Below are 16,381 nucleotides of genomic sequence, written 5' to 3'. Positions count from 1 at the left end.
GCTCGGCGGCGGAAGGAGACTACGCGATTTTACACTATTCAGGTACTAAAACGCGATGCTACAACTCTCAAATACTATAATACGCCCGAAATTTATGAATTAAACAATGCAAGTACCAAAAACACGCAAAGAAATTAAGAATTAAACTATGTAACAAATGAGTGAGCTAGGAGTATACGACTTGCTGCTGCAGCTGCTTATCCAACGGCAGCAGGGAGCACACTGACTGACCAACCGACACTGGCCGTTCAAAACAAAAACAGAAGACAACCGACTACGCGAATTTACACTATTCAGGTACTAAAACGCGATGCTGCAACTCTCAAATACTATAATACGCCCGAAATTTATGAATTAAACAATGCAAGCACCAAAAACACGCAAAGAAATTAAGAATTAAACTATGTAACAAATGAGTGAGCTAGGAGTATACGACTTGCTGCTGCAGCTGCTTATCCAACGGCGGCAGGGAGCACTTGGTGTGCGTTCTTTCCAAAGATGCTACTGACTAAACATCACCTCAATAAGCGCCGGTGGTGCCATCTCTCGGACTTTTCAAACACTCCTCGTATGTTTCAATGGAGATTTCTCAAGTATCAGTTGCCAAAGGGTTGCCATCACCTGACGTTTTTGTTTGGGGGATTAGTGCAACTTCTGGTCTGCATGCTGCAAAAGCTGGCTGGCTGTGCAGCAGCCAACAGTGTTTGTGGAGCTTGTGTGTGTGAAAATATGTGAGGTGGCTGGCACTCAATGCGGCACGGAGGACAGCGCGTACTTTGCGATCGAAAGGCTTTTTAACAGTGCAATTACGTGCGATGATTTAGGTTGATGGTATTCTGTGTATGATCGGAATAAAAAAGCACCGCAGTTGTTTAAATATTCCATACTGCCTTGTAACCCTCAAAATGTCTAAATAAATGGTATTCCATAGACAATTTCCCTACAAATCCTTTAAATAAATATCCTATAATCCAAACATTTCCTTATATCCCATAAATTGTTTAAATACACAATATTCCACACAATGCCTAGTCTATCAGAAATTGTTTAAACACTATTCCATACACTGTAATTGATTCCCCGCCAAACAGCCAGTCAATTGAGTCTTTCTCCCGCCAATTTCCGGGTGGGGAGGGAAAGGTGAGGGTTGGGGGGTTGCCCATGGGGGAGGGGTTAATTATTTTAATGATTTTATTAATTAGTCAATCTAAATGAGAGAGTGGGAGGGGCTATTCGAGTAACTCAGGCCTGACAGTGTGTTTGTATTGGCAAGGGGAATTGCCTGTGGGGTGAGGATGGGAGGGTGTGGGGGTTGTTTCTCAAAAGGATGGATTGTCCCCAGTGGGTCACAAAACATTTAGCAGAATAATGGGTTAAGGGGCGTGGATGGAGTCATAAATCAATCAGTTATCACAATTTAATTAATTTGCATATCAATTTGATATCACAAGTGGTGTATAACAATAGGTTAAGGTCCTGTCAATCGAAATAGAACAACAGGTTGAGGACTGGCATGCAGCAGAACAATAGGTTGGCCCCTGAATGTATGCTTGCCCCTGATGTAGGCAATCCGCAATAACAAAATTGCCTGTTACTGCCATTGACCCTACTACTGAACATGACGTTCAATCACATCCCAGATGTACTCGATCACGTTCAGGTCCAGATCTGGTGAGTTGCAGGGACAGCACATCAATTGGAACTCGCCACTACACTTCTCAAACCTCTCCATCACACTACTGGCCTTGTGACGTGGTGCATTACGTTGTTGAAAGTGCCACTGCTGTGTGGAAATACGATTGTCATGAAGAGGTGTATGTGGTTTACAACCAGTGTACAATACTCCTTGGGCCTCACAGTCCACTGCACAAGTTCAGCGTGAATGTTCGCCAGAGTATAACAGAGTCACTGCCAGCTTGTCTCCATCCCGCAGTACAGGTGTCAAGGAGCTGCTCCCCTGGAAGATGATGGATTCGAACCCTCCCATCAGCATCATGAAGAAGGTATCGGGATTCATGAATCCGTGCAATGCTCTGCCACAGTGCCAAAACCAGTGCTGATGTTCATGTGCCCATTTCAGTCGTAGTTGCTGATGTCGTGGTGTTAACATTGGTAAATGCATGGGTCATCAACTGCAGAGGCCCATCATTAGGAGTGTTCAGTGCACTGTGTGTTCGACACACTTGTACTCTGCTCAACAATAATGTCTGATGTTAGTTCTGCAATAGTTCACTGCCTGTCCTGTTTTACTACTCTGCAACATCCAACATCTCTAATGAGCGTGGCTGCCCGACCTGATGACTTGTGGATTTGGTTTCACTTCGCTTTCACCACATGTTGAAGACACTCACCACAGCACTTCTCGAACACCTGAATTAAGCAGTTTTCAAAATTTTAGTACCTGCACCATACATGTGTGTGACTAGCAGTCATTCCTCGTCAGGTGACACTGTTGTCGCCTGCACAATAGCATCGGTGGTCATAACTTTCTGGCTGATCAGTGTATTTTCGTCACTGCCTCTTTGATGTATAGATTGAACAATAGGGGTGAAAGACTACATCCCTGTTTAATCCAAGCACTTCATTCTTGATCTTCCAGTCTTACCATTACCTCTTGGTTCTTGTACATACTGTATATTACGTGCCTTTGCCTACACCTTCTCAGAATTTCGAACCTCTTGCACTATTTGACACTGTTGAAGACTTTTTCCAGGTTGACGAACGTGTCTTGATTTTTCTTCAGTTATGCTTCTATTATCAACTGCAACATTGAGAACTGTCTCTATGGTGCCTTTCTTAGAGCGAAACTGATCGTCATCTACTAGATCCTCAATTTTCTTTTCCATTCTTCTGTATATTATTCTTGCCAGCAACTTGGATACATCAGCTGTCAAGCTGATAGTGCGATTGTTCTCGCACTTGCCACTCATTCTCTCTTCGGAATTGTGGGGTGAAGTTTTTCTGAAAGTCTGATGGTATATCACCAGTCCCATACATTCTATACACCAACATTAATAGTCGTTTTGTTGAACTTCATAGCGTTATTGAAAGTCTAAATATTTTCTAAACTTGTACATAGCCGAAACAAGAAAGAACAGTAGTGGCCAAATCAAAGACTTGAACAGTTTTGAATATACGTTGGTTCTGCTCATAAGCAATATGAATACCGCCACGTGAACGTACACTGACGAACGACGGGAAGAAGAAAGGAGAAACTTTGTGCCGAGCTGAATCTCGCAAGTACATCCGACACTTATGCGAAATCAATTCTGCATTGCACGTTCGGCTCACGTTCAGATTCCATCAAATGGTGCCGTACGGTCCCTAGTGGTTCCATCCCGCATACCAGAACAAGAATTGTGGTCACGCAATGCTGCAAAGGTGTCGGAGCATGTTCAATGTGGTTGCAGCTCCTCAATGTCCTTATAGAAATGTTGAATCTTCCAGAGGGTGGCAGCAGCGGTACACGTTTTCAAAAACGTCGTTCTGTTGCATATCACATTGCAAACTGAGATTTTCAATCATGAACTATGTGTAAATAAATGTTCCAAGTGAATGGATTGTTTCACTGACGCCCTTTATGCCACCTCCAGAGACATTCTCATGTCAATTCTGGCGGCAGTGTGTGTGAAATGTTTTCCTCAGCCATTCCTAAGAAAACCACGTGATTTCAGCACTGTGTGTCGTAGTTCTTGTCTCCGCCTGAGAGGTGTCAAGTGAATGGGGGGTGAGGTGTGAATGAGAGGGGTGTGACGACCTTTCCAATGTGTGGTATGTCCAAGATGGCGTTGGACAAGAGCTGTAGTGAAATTTCGTGCAAATGTGACATCATTAACAGACGTTTCACCTGACATGAACTTCTGTACTTTTTTTCACACGTGTTGACACTTTGCTGTTTGAAGCATCACCGAGCCTGAAGCTAACACTACAAGGTGTCATGCATTTGTACCATTTGAGAGGAAGGTTGTAACCAAATCTGAGACAAATTTGAAACATATGCATCGCAATGGGGGAAATGATGGGGTTCCAAAAAAAGTGACCCTCTAACTGTTTGTGCAGTGTTCATTGTCAATTACAATTGCAATCAACACGGGACTGGACAAAAGATCAAAGGAAAAGTGTGGTCTGGTCAGATGAATCACGTTTCTTATTATACCGTGTCAATAGTTGTATTCAGATACATGACGATCAGCTGCTCAAAATATGCGTCATGCCATGGATGCAGGCTGATCTCACACAAACACACACACACACACACACACACACACACACACACACACACACACACACACCTGAGCTACCATCATCAGACCTGCAGTAGTAATCAAAGGCATCATGGCAACTGTGGACTATCACCATTTTATTGCAGGCAACCTACATCCCTTCGTGCTTGATGACTTGCCTGATGATGATGATGATAGCGTCTTCCAACAGCATAAATGTCTGTGTCACAATGTCAAAATCGTGCTACAGTGACTTGAGAATGATGATAGTGAGCTTATATTGATATCTTGGTCACCAAACTCGTCTTCTTTGAAACCAATGGAACACACTTTCACACACAGAAACAACTGGGCCGTAATCTAGAGGAATAGCATCCACAGGATAGTTTGCATCAATCTTCAAGCATTCGCCGTTAAAGTTGTTCCAGCACCTCCGTATGTTTTCCCACAAGTCAAACCAACCTGTTACCATTCATAATCCATGTCTTTAAACACAATGATGGAAAAAAAATTAGTACACCCTTTTAGAGGTTTCCAATTCACCTAAGACTTAATTCCCCACCTGCTTGACCTGTTCTGTAAGAGTTGTTGCCTGGTGAGTCCCACGAGACACTTCTCGTCCCATTGTAAACCACATGTGCTCTATTGGAAACAAGGTGAAAGATTGTGCTGGCCAGAAAGTCACTGCTCATCTTACTCTAAAAACATTCTGCTCATACCAAGCGCCAATTAGTGTTTCCTCCAAAGATGAATGAGAGTTGAAGCTTATCACACCACAGACCACTTTTCTTGGATGAATGCACTTTACAAGACGGTACTACCAAGTGCCAATTAGTGTTTCCTCCAAAGATGAGCAAGAATTGAAGCTTATCACATCCCAGACCAGTTTGTCATGGATGAATGCACTTTACAAGACAGCACTCATCAGACCCACGTTGTATGTGCAAATGACCATCACTTGCATACAGGCAGATCCGCTATCATTGCTTACGAGCAAGTCATGCCATTCCATATGCCAAGTGACCTCTGGAATGAGTCGAGCTGTGCACGTCAATGCAGTGGCTTGAGGCGTGCTACAGGCGTGTGTGCCCATGGTCCCACTGCTTATAAGCACAACAGTTCATGTTGAAACATCTAGGCTCACAAGCCCTCTTACTTGTTCTGTGGTAGCTGTACGATCTGTCACTGCTGTCCTTAGAAGATGACGATCCTGGCAAGCATATGTGTTACATGTGTGTCCAGAACCTTGTCTGCAGGTGTGAGAATATTCATGTGACCATTGATACCTGCACTGTTGCACAATTGATAAACCACATCCAACCTGTATGGCAATTCTGTTTAAGGACCACCCTTTCAAACTTGCTCAGTTGGCTGTAGGAAGCACGAGAGCATCTCTGTGGCTCCACTCCATGCCTTCTGCCTGTGAGCATTTCCTGCTAAAGAACAGATGCAGATGGGCTTTGGTAGTTATGCCACTAAGCTGTCTGTTAGCGGATGATGTTGAAACCATTATCAGCACATCTACTATCCCCTAGGTTGTATATGCTGTCATCAGATCAAAATTGACATCGTATTTCCAGGTGTACTAATTTTGTTTCCAGCAATGTATATTTAATACCCCTTGTTGTCTCCCATTATACGCATGCAACTCACTAAACTAAAACACAGAGACCATGGACTGATCATATGCAGTGACTGCAAAGTTATTTCCACATTTCCTGGACAACAGGGGGAGGAGTAGAGTACACAAAAGTACCACTGCATTTTATGGAAATGGGACATGCACAATAAATGCACAGCACGTGGCACCATTTCACACTGTAGTTGTTATGGTCTTCAGTTTGAAGACTGGTTTGATGCAGTCCTCCACACAAATCTATCTTTTGCAAGCCTCTACATCTCTGCATAAATGCTGCAATCTACGTTTATTTCCGAGTGAAATTTTCACTTTGCAGTGGAGTGTGCACTGATATGAAATGTCCTGTCATATTAAAACTATGTGCCACACAGATACTCAGACTTGGGACCTCTGCCTTCCATAGGCAAGAGCTCTACTGAGTGAGCGATGCAAGCACACCATCACCACAGATTTACTTCCACTATTACCTCATCTCCTAGCTTCCAACTTTACAAGTCTCCTACACAACTGGCAAGACAACACTCCAGGAAGAAAGGATAATGTGGAGGCTTGGCTTAGCCACAGCCGATGGGATGTTTCCAGAATACAGTTTTCACTCTGCAGCTGAGTGCATGATGATATGAAACTTTCTGGCAGATTAAAACTGTGTGCTAAACCGAGGCCTGAACTCAGGAAACGTCCCCCAGACTGTGGCTATGTCATATCTCCAAAGTATCCTTTCTCCTACGAGTGCTACTCTAGTAAGTTTCACAGAAGAGCTTCTTTGAAGGAGATGAACTACTGGGCGAAAATAAAGCTGTGAGGACAGATCGTGAGTCACACTAGAGTAGCTCGGTAGAGCACTTGCTAGTGAAAAGGAAAGTTCCTAATTGGAATCTCCATCAGGTACATAGTTTTAATCTGCCTGGAAGTTCAACATTAATTTCAACCTGCTTACTGTACTCGAACCTTGGTACCTTTTACAATACTTACTCCTCCTCCATTATCAAATTAATGTGTCCTCGATGTTTCAGAACAACCAATCCTCTTAATATGCTAATGCTTTACATTTCAGTTTTCTCCCCAGTTCAGGCCAGTAATTGATTAGTTATTCGACACTCATCCGTACGAGGCTACACTCCACAAGAATAGATTTGAAGGACATCCTAACATTTAAATACATATTATATGATACCAAATTTCTCTTTTTCAGCAATGCTTTTCTTGCCACTGTCAGTCTGCATTTTAAACCCTCTCTACTCTTGTCGTCTTTAGTTAGTTATTTTGCTGCCCAAACAGTAAATCTCAGTCATTATTTTTAGTGTCTGATTTCTAATATAATTCTCTAAGCATTTCCTGGTTTATTAAACTACATCCCATTAGTGTTGTTTTACTTTTGATACTGTGCATCTTATTATCTCTTTTCAAGCTACTGTTCATTCCATTTAATTACTCAGAGTCCTTTCTTCTCTTTGTGTGCTGATCCTGCAAGCCGAGGTATGCAGCAGAACTTCTGTGAAGTTTGGAAGGTATGAGAAAGGTACTAGCAGAAGTAAAGCTATGAGTGTGGGTTGTGAAACTACATTTCCTTAAATCTTAATAACGTCAGTGGAGAAAAAGTAGAAAGGCTCCACATGGCTGTCACAGATTGAACATAGTTACTGGAACAGATGGTATGTCAACATAATTGCCGATTTTTGCTGTGTGTCAAGCAGGCAAACAACTGCACATTGTTGGCATAGTAATGCCAAAACAAGCTTTGATGAATAACAAATTAGCAAACATATATTGGTAGGCATGAATTTTGACTCTCTTTCATAGAAAAGCATTCTACGAATTTATTTTAATTTCTTTTTCTCTTTTTTAAAGGCAATTACATACTATATAAAAACTGGCATTTCTTCAAGGTTTTGTGGTCAACTTAAGAATCAAGCATTCTACAAATTTCTTTTAATTTCCTTTTTTTAGGCAATTACATACAATATAAAAACTGTCATTTCTTCAAGGTTTTGTGGTCAACTTAAGAATCACTGTAATATACAAGGAAAAAACTTGGGTAATATTTAAAACCATTTTATCACACTGCATTACTATCAACTGAAATTTCAATTACAGTTTTTTGGAGGCACTTGTTATTCAATAGCTTTATAGCTATGAAAAATTTACACCTGGCAATATTAACCTGTAGCTGTTCTGCAGGAACACTGACATTCAGCATCTTTCTGATGACAAGGTCATGACAGATCCCTATATCTGTCTGGGCAAAATGAGGCAGGAATCACAGACACATCAAAGGAACCATCCCATCTACCTCAAGTGATGTAGTATATCATGTGAAATCTACATCAAAATGATTACACAGGAATTTGAGCACTGCTCCTCTAAAATACAAGCCCAGTTACTTATCATTATGCTATCAAAATGGACTTCTCCCATATACAATAATTGGCTGGAAAATGGACATACTATTCAAAACTATATGCCAAAAAGTTTGACTTTGAAGGCAACTATTGGGTCGGTGCATAATGTCATAATGTTTTAACGTAAGTTTAACGAACACCACACATAAACATAACAATACTTTAGTCATAAATAATATATTCTCCCTCACTATTTACAGCAGTCTGCCAATGCTGGGGTAACTTTTCGACTGTAGAAATAACATTGATTTGGGGCGAAGAACTCGTAGAGCCATGTTCGAAACACATTTTCATCCGGAAAGGAAGTTCCTTGAAGGATATTCTACAGAGCGTATGAGTTGAAAATCTGAGGTCGCAAGATCAGATGAATAAGGTGGGTGATGAATGATTTCCAAATATTTTACAATGTTTTTTGTTGTTCAGCAAAATGCTGGCGGGTGCTATTCGTGGAGTAGCATCACTTCATGCAGTCTTCCTGCTCATTGTTCTTGGACTGCGTCTGCAAGACATCTCAGTTGTTGACAGTAATCATCATTAGTGATGGTTATGTCTTAGGGAAGCAATTCATAGTACACCGCACAGTCAGTGTTGCACCAGATGCATAATGTTATCTTTTGTGGAGTCCAGGTCTTTGTACAGGTAGCTGTTGCTATTTGGGCTTAACCATTCTTTCCTTTTCCTTACATTAGCAAAAAGACACCATTACTCATCACAAGTAACAACAAAGGATAGGAATGGTGAGTGTTGTTCCCGACCCAATTTATGACGAGCAAGCAGAGATACCAGGGTTGCCACAAGTTCCCCCAAGTGAAATTCCCTGACATTTCCCTGATTTCCAGACAACTTTTAGCATTTTTCCATGACAAATTTTGAGATATCAAGGGTAAGTTAAGATGTAAATTGACAACCTGTCCTTGCAGCTACAGAAAAGAAACAATAGTGCAAATGAGGAGATATAAAAAGAAGCAGATGGCATTTCCCGATGTGAGCAAAAATTTGAAATGGACATCTTTTTTAATGAATTGATTTAGGTGTTATTTTAATGAATATTTATTTCAATAAATCAAAACACATTTGGTGACAAAAATACACATTTTCTTGGAATCACAAGACAGATTTAAAATACCTTTAGCAATAACCTCAGAAAAAAGTAAGTCTCTTGAAAGAAGTGGATTTGGTGGGAAAGAACTGTGTAAACAAACATTGTTAAGTGTCTGGGAATCAAATGTTGGTTCTACTATGTTCGTTAAAGTCAGTCACTGCCCACTGTGTTATATGTATTATTTTACAGGTATTGTGTGGAAATATATGAGTACATAGCGTATGAACTGCCAGCAACAGACACATTTTTCTTCTTCTTATCGTCCGTACTTTATAATACATAAACTACCTTTGAAGTGCCAAAATGTACAAGAACAAATCAAATGTGTCTAAAACTCGACACTGTACCACGTACTTGCAGTGAGACAGTCACAATTCCTGAAATCCATCGCCTGTGGCTCTGGCCTGCTGAGGAACACCGCAGTCCTGGTTCCATGGATAAAGCACGAAAATCTCTTGCATTACGCCACACATATACAGACCCGAACTGTGGGCAGATCAGTGACACTAGATCCAACGCGCAGGTCATGCACATTAGTGGGAACCGAATGGCTTCAGATCAGCAGGCCTGATCCATTACAGATACCCACAGAAACGGCCTGCAGTTTCGGCCCGTCACGGAATTCCACTCGTGTGGCCAACTATTCAAGAGCCACAGAAAATATGTTGACGAAATGAGACTGCAGTGATCAATCCATGAAGCAGATAGCTTGATCAAATACTCTGAGAATCAATAATAATGAGGATAGGTAGCAACTCACCGAAGAGATGATTGCTGAGCCGCAGATAGGTACGTATAAAAGATGGTCACACTCTCACAACTAAATTTTCAGCCATAGCCTTTGTCAGAAAACAAGAGTGCACACACATTCACACAATCACTCAGACGCAACGCATGCACACATGACCCCCGTCTCCAGCTGCTGCATCAACGATCTCTGAGAATCAGATCCCAGCAAACCCCTCCTCATGTGTCCCTGCCTGTCGTCGGCAGCTGCTAGGCTAGCGGCAAGAAGTGTCGGCAACACTGACTGCAAGTTGATGGGAGTGGTAGAAAGGGGAGAAGCAGTAGGGAAGCGATGAACGTACTTCACTGCACCCAACCAGTGACGATGCATGACACCTTAGTAAACAAACCATTTCATGTACTGAGACAAACGAGACTTTTCCAGGTATTCTTCAAATTTCCCTGACACATTTGAAATTCCCTGATTTCCAGAACCAAGGCAATCCTGGATACACATATGGACACCTGCTGATTTATGTGATTTTGGCTTAGCGCATGCGGTACTCATCTACCCGATTTTTGAGCCTTTCTATTGCACGCAAATGTTGCATGACGGTGGAATGATCACAGTTCCTCACATTTGCCACTTCTCAAGTACAATGATGTGGATCATTGTGGAGTAACTTGTTTAAATGATCTCTGTCAAACATCAACGGTCTTACAGAATGTGTAGAGCCATTAATGTGAAAACAATCCTCCTTAAAATGAGCAAACCATCTTCATGCCGGTTCCGTCCAGGGACATTATCCCCATACACAGTGCTCATGTTTCTCACTGCCTCTGCTGCTGTCATTCTTCTAATGAACTCTAGCGAAAGAATATCTCGGAAATATTAGGATTTCTCCACTTGGCACAACATTTTCTAGCATCCACAGCTTCACTCAATATTTCCAAATGACGATATGTATACTTGGATAGCAACAGTGAACTACATATAAAAAATGACAATCAATAAATAAACCAATACGAACCAGAATAACACCATGTGAAACAAAAATGCTACAAATGTATGCACCTACCTAATGCATGAGAAAACAAAAGCACTTAACACTACTGCTGATACTTTCATTATCATTTTGGAATTCCTAAGTAACTATCATGAGTTGTGATAATGAATTTGACAATAAAATGACACTGTGTTATGCAGAAGGAGAGCAGGAGTCGAGACCATGAGCATGATAGGAACAATCACATGCTAGAGGTCAAACCTTTCCACTTCTGAAGGGGCTCTTGTTGATGACCAGAATCCGGAGAATAATCTGTGAAAAGAAGGAACATCAGAGTTCAGCATCTTGCCAGTGCCACACTGATACTATACAGAGTACCAGCTCCAACTCAATAATGATGACAGAAGAAACTGGCTGTGCCATTTCTGAATGAATCATAAGTTATTTAGAGAAAACATATGAATGGTCAGACATAGGGTGTTGCAGAGCCTGTGTTGTTCAGAAGCGCTATGCCATGCAGCTTTACTGTATGGTTACATTATGATGGCGTCTTCTTGGGTAAAATATTCCGGAGGTAAAATAGTACCCCATTCAGATCTCCGGGCAGGGACTACTCAAGAGGATGTCGTTATCAGTAGAAAGAAAACTGGCGTTCTACAGATCGGAGCGTGGAATGTCAGATCCCTTAATCGGGCAGGTAGGTTAGAAAATTTAAAAAGGGAAATGGATAGGTTAAAGTTAGATATAGTGGGAATTCGTGAAGTTTGGTGGCAGGAGGAACAAGACTTCTGGTCAGGTGAATACACGGTAATAAATACAAAATCAAATAGGGGTAATGCAGGAGTAGCTTTAATAATGAATAGGAAAATAGGAATGCGGGTAATCTACTACAAACAGCATAGTGCACACATTATTGTGGCCAAGATAGATATGAAGCCCACACCTACCACAGTAGTACAAGTTCATATGCCAACTAGCTCCGCAGATGACAAAGAGATTGATGAAATGTATGATGAGATAAAAGAAATTATTCAGATAGTGAAGGGAGATGAAAATTTAATAGACATGGGTGACTGGAACTTGATACTGAGAAAAGGAAGAGATGGAAACATAGTAGGTGAATATGGAATGGGAGGAAGGAATGAAAGAGGAAGCCGCCTGGTAGAATTTTGCACAGAGCATAACTTAATCATAGCTAACACTTGGTTCAAGAATCATGAAAGAAGGTTGTATACATGTAAGAACCCTGGAGATACTAAAAGGTATCAGATGGATTATATAATGGTAGGACAGAGATTTAGGAACCAGGTTTTAAATAGTAAGACATTTCCAGGGGCAGATGTGGACTCTGACCACAATCTATTGGTTATGAACTGTAGATTGAAACTGAAGAAACTGAAAAAAAGTGGGAATTTAAGGAGATGGGACCTGGATAAACTGAAAGAACCAGAGGTTGCACAGAGTTTCAGGGAGAGCATAAGGGAACAACTGACAGGAATGGGGGAAAGAAATACAGCAGAAGAAGAATGGGTAGCTTTGAGGGATGAAATAGTGAAGGTAGCAGAGGATCAAGTAGGTAAAAAGACGAGGGCTAATAGAAATCCTTGGGTAACAGAAGAGATGTTGAATTTAATTGATGAAAGGAGAAAATATAAAAAGGCAGTAAATGAAGCAGGCAAAAAGGAATACAAATGTCTCAAAAATGATATCGACAGGAAGTGCAAAATGGCTAAGCAGGGATGGCTAGAGGACAAATGTAAGGATGTAGAGGTGCATATCACTAGGAGTAAGGTAGATACTGCCTACAGGCAAATTAAAGAGACTTTTGGAGAAAATAGAACCACTTGCATGAATATCAAGAGCTCAGATGGAAACCCAGTTCTATGCAAAGAAGGGAAGCAGAAAGATGGAAGGAATATATAGAGGGTCTATACAAGGGCGATGTTCTTGAGGACAATATTATATAAATGGAAGAGAATATAGATGAAGATGAAGAGTTTGACAGAGCACTGAAAGACCTAAGTCAAAACAAGGCCCTGGGAGTAGACAACATTCCATTAGAACTACTGGCAGCCTTGGGAGAGCCAGGACTAACAAAACTCTACCATCTAGTGAGCAACATGTATGAGACAGGCGAAATACTCTCAGACTTCAAGAAGAATATAATAATTCCAACCCCAAAGAAAGCAGGTGTTGACAGATGTGAAAATTACCGATCTATCAGTTTAATAAGCCACGGCTGCAAAATACTAACACGAATTCTTTACAGACGAATGGAAAAACTGGTAGAAGCTGACCTCGGGGATGATCAGTTTGGATTCCATAGAAATGTTGGAACACATGAGGCAATACTGACCCTACAACACGTCTTAAGGAAAGGCAAACCTACATTTCTAGCATTTGTAGACTTAGAGAAAGCTTTTGACAATGTTGACTGGAATGCTCTCTTTCAAATTGAAGGTGGCAGGGGTAAAATACAGGGAGCGAAAGACTATTTACAATTTGTACAGAAACCAGATGGCAGTTATAAGAGTCGAGGGACATGAAAGGGAAGCAGTGGTTGGGAAGGGGGTGAGACAGGGTTGTAGCCTATCCCCGATGTTATTCAATCTGTATATTGAGCAAGCAGTAAAGGAAACAAAAGAAAAATTCGGAGTAGGAATTAAAATCAATGGAGAAAAAATAAAAACTTTTGAGGTTCGCCAATGACATTGTAATTCTCTCAGAGAGAGCAAAGGACCTGGAAGAGCAGCTGAACGGAATGGACAGTGTCTTGAAAGGAGGTTATAAGATGAACATCAACAAAAGGAAAACGAGGATAATGGACTGTAGTCGAATTAAATCGGGTGATGCTGCGGGAATTAGATTAGGAAATGAGATACTTAAAAGTAGTAAAGGAGTTTTGCTATTTGGGGAGCAAAATAACTGACCATGGCGAAGTAGGGAGGATATAAAATGTAGCCTGGCAATGGCAAGGAAAGCGTTTCTGAAGAGAAATTTGTTAACATTGAGTATAGATTTAAGTGTCAGGAAGTCGTTTCTGAAAGTATTTGTGTAGCCATGTACGGAAGTGAAACATGGACGATAAATAGTTTGGACAAGAAGAGAACAGAAGCTTTCAAAATGTGGTACTACAGAAGAATGCTGATGATTAGATGGGTAGATCACATAACTAATGAGGAGGTATTGAATAGAATTGGGGAGAAGAGAAATTTGTGGCACAACTTGACTAGAAGAAGGGATCGGTTGGTAGGGCATATTCTGAGGCACCAAGGGATCACCAATTTAGTATTGGAGGGCAACTTGGAGGGTAAAAATCGTAGAGGGAGACCAAGAGATGAATACACTTAACAGATTCAGAAGGATGTAGGTTGCAGTAAGTACTAGGATATGAAGAAGCTTGCACAGGATAGAGTAGCATGGAGTGCTGCATCAAACCATTCTCTGGACTGAAGACCACAACAACATGCATGCATGTCCGAAGGAACAGACACTGCGGCAACTACAGCCATTACGCAATACATGTACTGCATTTGCCACTGTGAATAATGATTAGCTGTACAATTGTTGTCATTCCATTATACAGCCGATGGCTGTCTGCATATGCCGTTGTAAATAGATTTCATTTAGTTCGTAATGACGGTAGTTGCCACAGTGCCTGATCCGCCAGCAACAGTCAAATGAATTTTAATTTAAATGTCTCTCCTGTACGGGAACATACAGGGTGTTTCAAAAATGACCGGTATATTTGAAACGGCAATAAAAACTAAACGAGCAGCGATAGAAATACACCGTTTGTTGCAATATGCTTGGGACAACAGTACATTTTCAGGTGGACAAACTTTCGAAATTACAGTAGTTACAATTTTCAACAACAGATGGCGCTGCAAGTGATGTGAAAGATATAGAAGACAACGCAGTCTGTGGGTGCGCCATTCTGTACGTCGTCTTTCTGCTGTAAGCGTGTGCTGTTCACAACATGCAAGTGTGCTGTAGACAACATGGTTTATTCCTTAGAACAGAGGATTTTTCTGGTGTTGGAATTCCACCGCCTAGAACACAGTGTTGTTGCAACAAGATGAAATTTTCAACGGAGGTTTAATGTAACCAAAGGACCGAAAAGCGATACAATAAAGGATCTGTTTGAAAAATTTCAACGGACTGGGAACGTGACGGATGAACGTGCTGGAAAGGTAGGGCGACCGCGTACGGCAACCACAGAGGGCAACGTGCAGCTAGTGCAGCAGGTGATCCAACAGCGGCCTCGGGTTTCCGTTCGCCGAGTTGCAGCTGCGGTCCAGATGACGCCAACGTCCACGTATCGTCTCATGCGCCAGAGTTTACACCTCTATCCATACAAAATTCAAACGCGGCAACCCCTCAGCGCCGCTACCATTGCTGCACGAGAGACATTCGCTAACGATATAGTGCACAGGATTGATGACGGCGATATGCATGTGGGCAGCATTTGGTTTACTGACGAAGCTTATTTTTACCTGGACGGCTTCGTCAATAAACAGAACTGGCGCATATGGGGAACCGAAAAGCCCCATGTTGCAGTCCCATCGTCCCTGCATCCTCAAAAAGTACTGGTCTGGGCCGCCATTTCTTCCAAAGGAATCATTGGCCCATTTTTCAGATCCGAAACGATTACTGCATCACGCTATCTGGACATTCTTCGTGAATTTGTGGCGGTACAAACTACCTTAGACGACACTGCGAACACCTCGTGGTTTATGCAAGATGGTGCCTGGCCATGTCGCACGGCCGACGTCTTTAATTTCCTGAATGAATATTTCGATGATTGTGTGATTGCTTTGGGCTATCCGAAACATACAGGAGGCGGCATGGATTGGCCTCCCTATTCGCCAGACATGAACCCCTGTGACTTCTTTCTGTGGGGACACTTGAAAGACTAGGTGTACTGCCAGAATCCAGAAACAATTGAACAGCTGAAGCAGTACATCTCATCTGCATGTGAAGCCATTCCGCCAGACACGTTGTCAAAGGTTTCGGGTAATTTCATTCAGAGACTACGCCATATTATTGCTACGCATGGTGGATATGTGGAAAATATCGTACTATAGAGTTTCCCAGACCGCAGCGCCATCTGTTGTTGAAAATTGTAACTACTGTAATTTCAAAAGTTTGTCTGCCTGAAAATGTACTGTTGTCCCAAGCATATTGCAACAAACGGTGTATTTCTATCGCTGCTCGTTTAGTTTTTATTGCCGTTTCAAATATACCGGTCATTTTTGAAACACCCTGTACACAGTAGATGTATG

This window comes from Schistocerca cancellata, chromosome 10 (genome assembly GCF_023864275.1).
Source record: "Schistocerca cancellata isolate TAMUIC-IGC-003103 chromosome 10, iqSchCanc2.1, whole genome shotgun sequence".
Classification (NCBI taxonomy): Eukaryota; Metazoa; Arthropoda; class Insecta; order Orthoptera; family Acrididae; genus Schistocerca; species Schistocerca cancellata.
Note: the sequence above shows the minus strand (reverse complement) of the source record.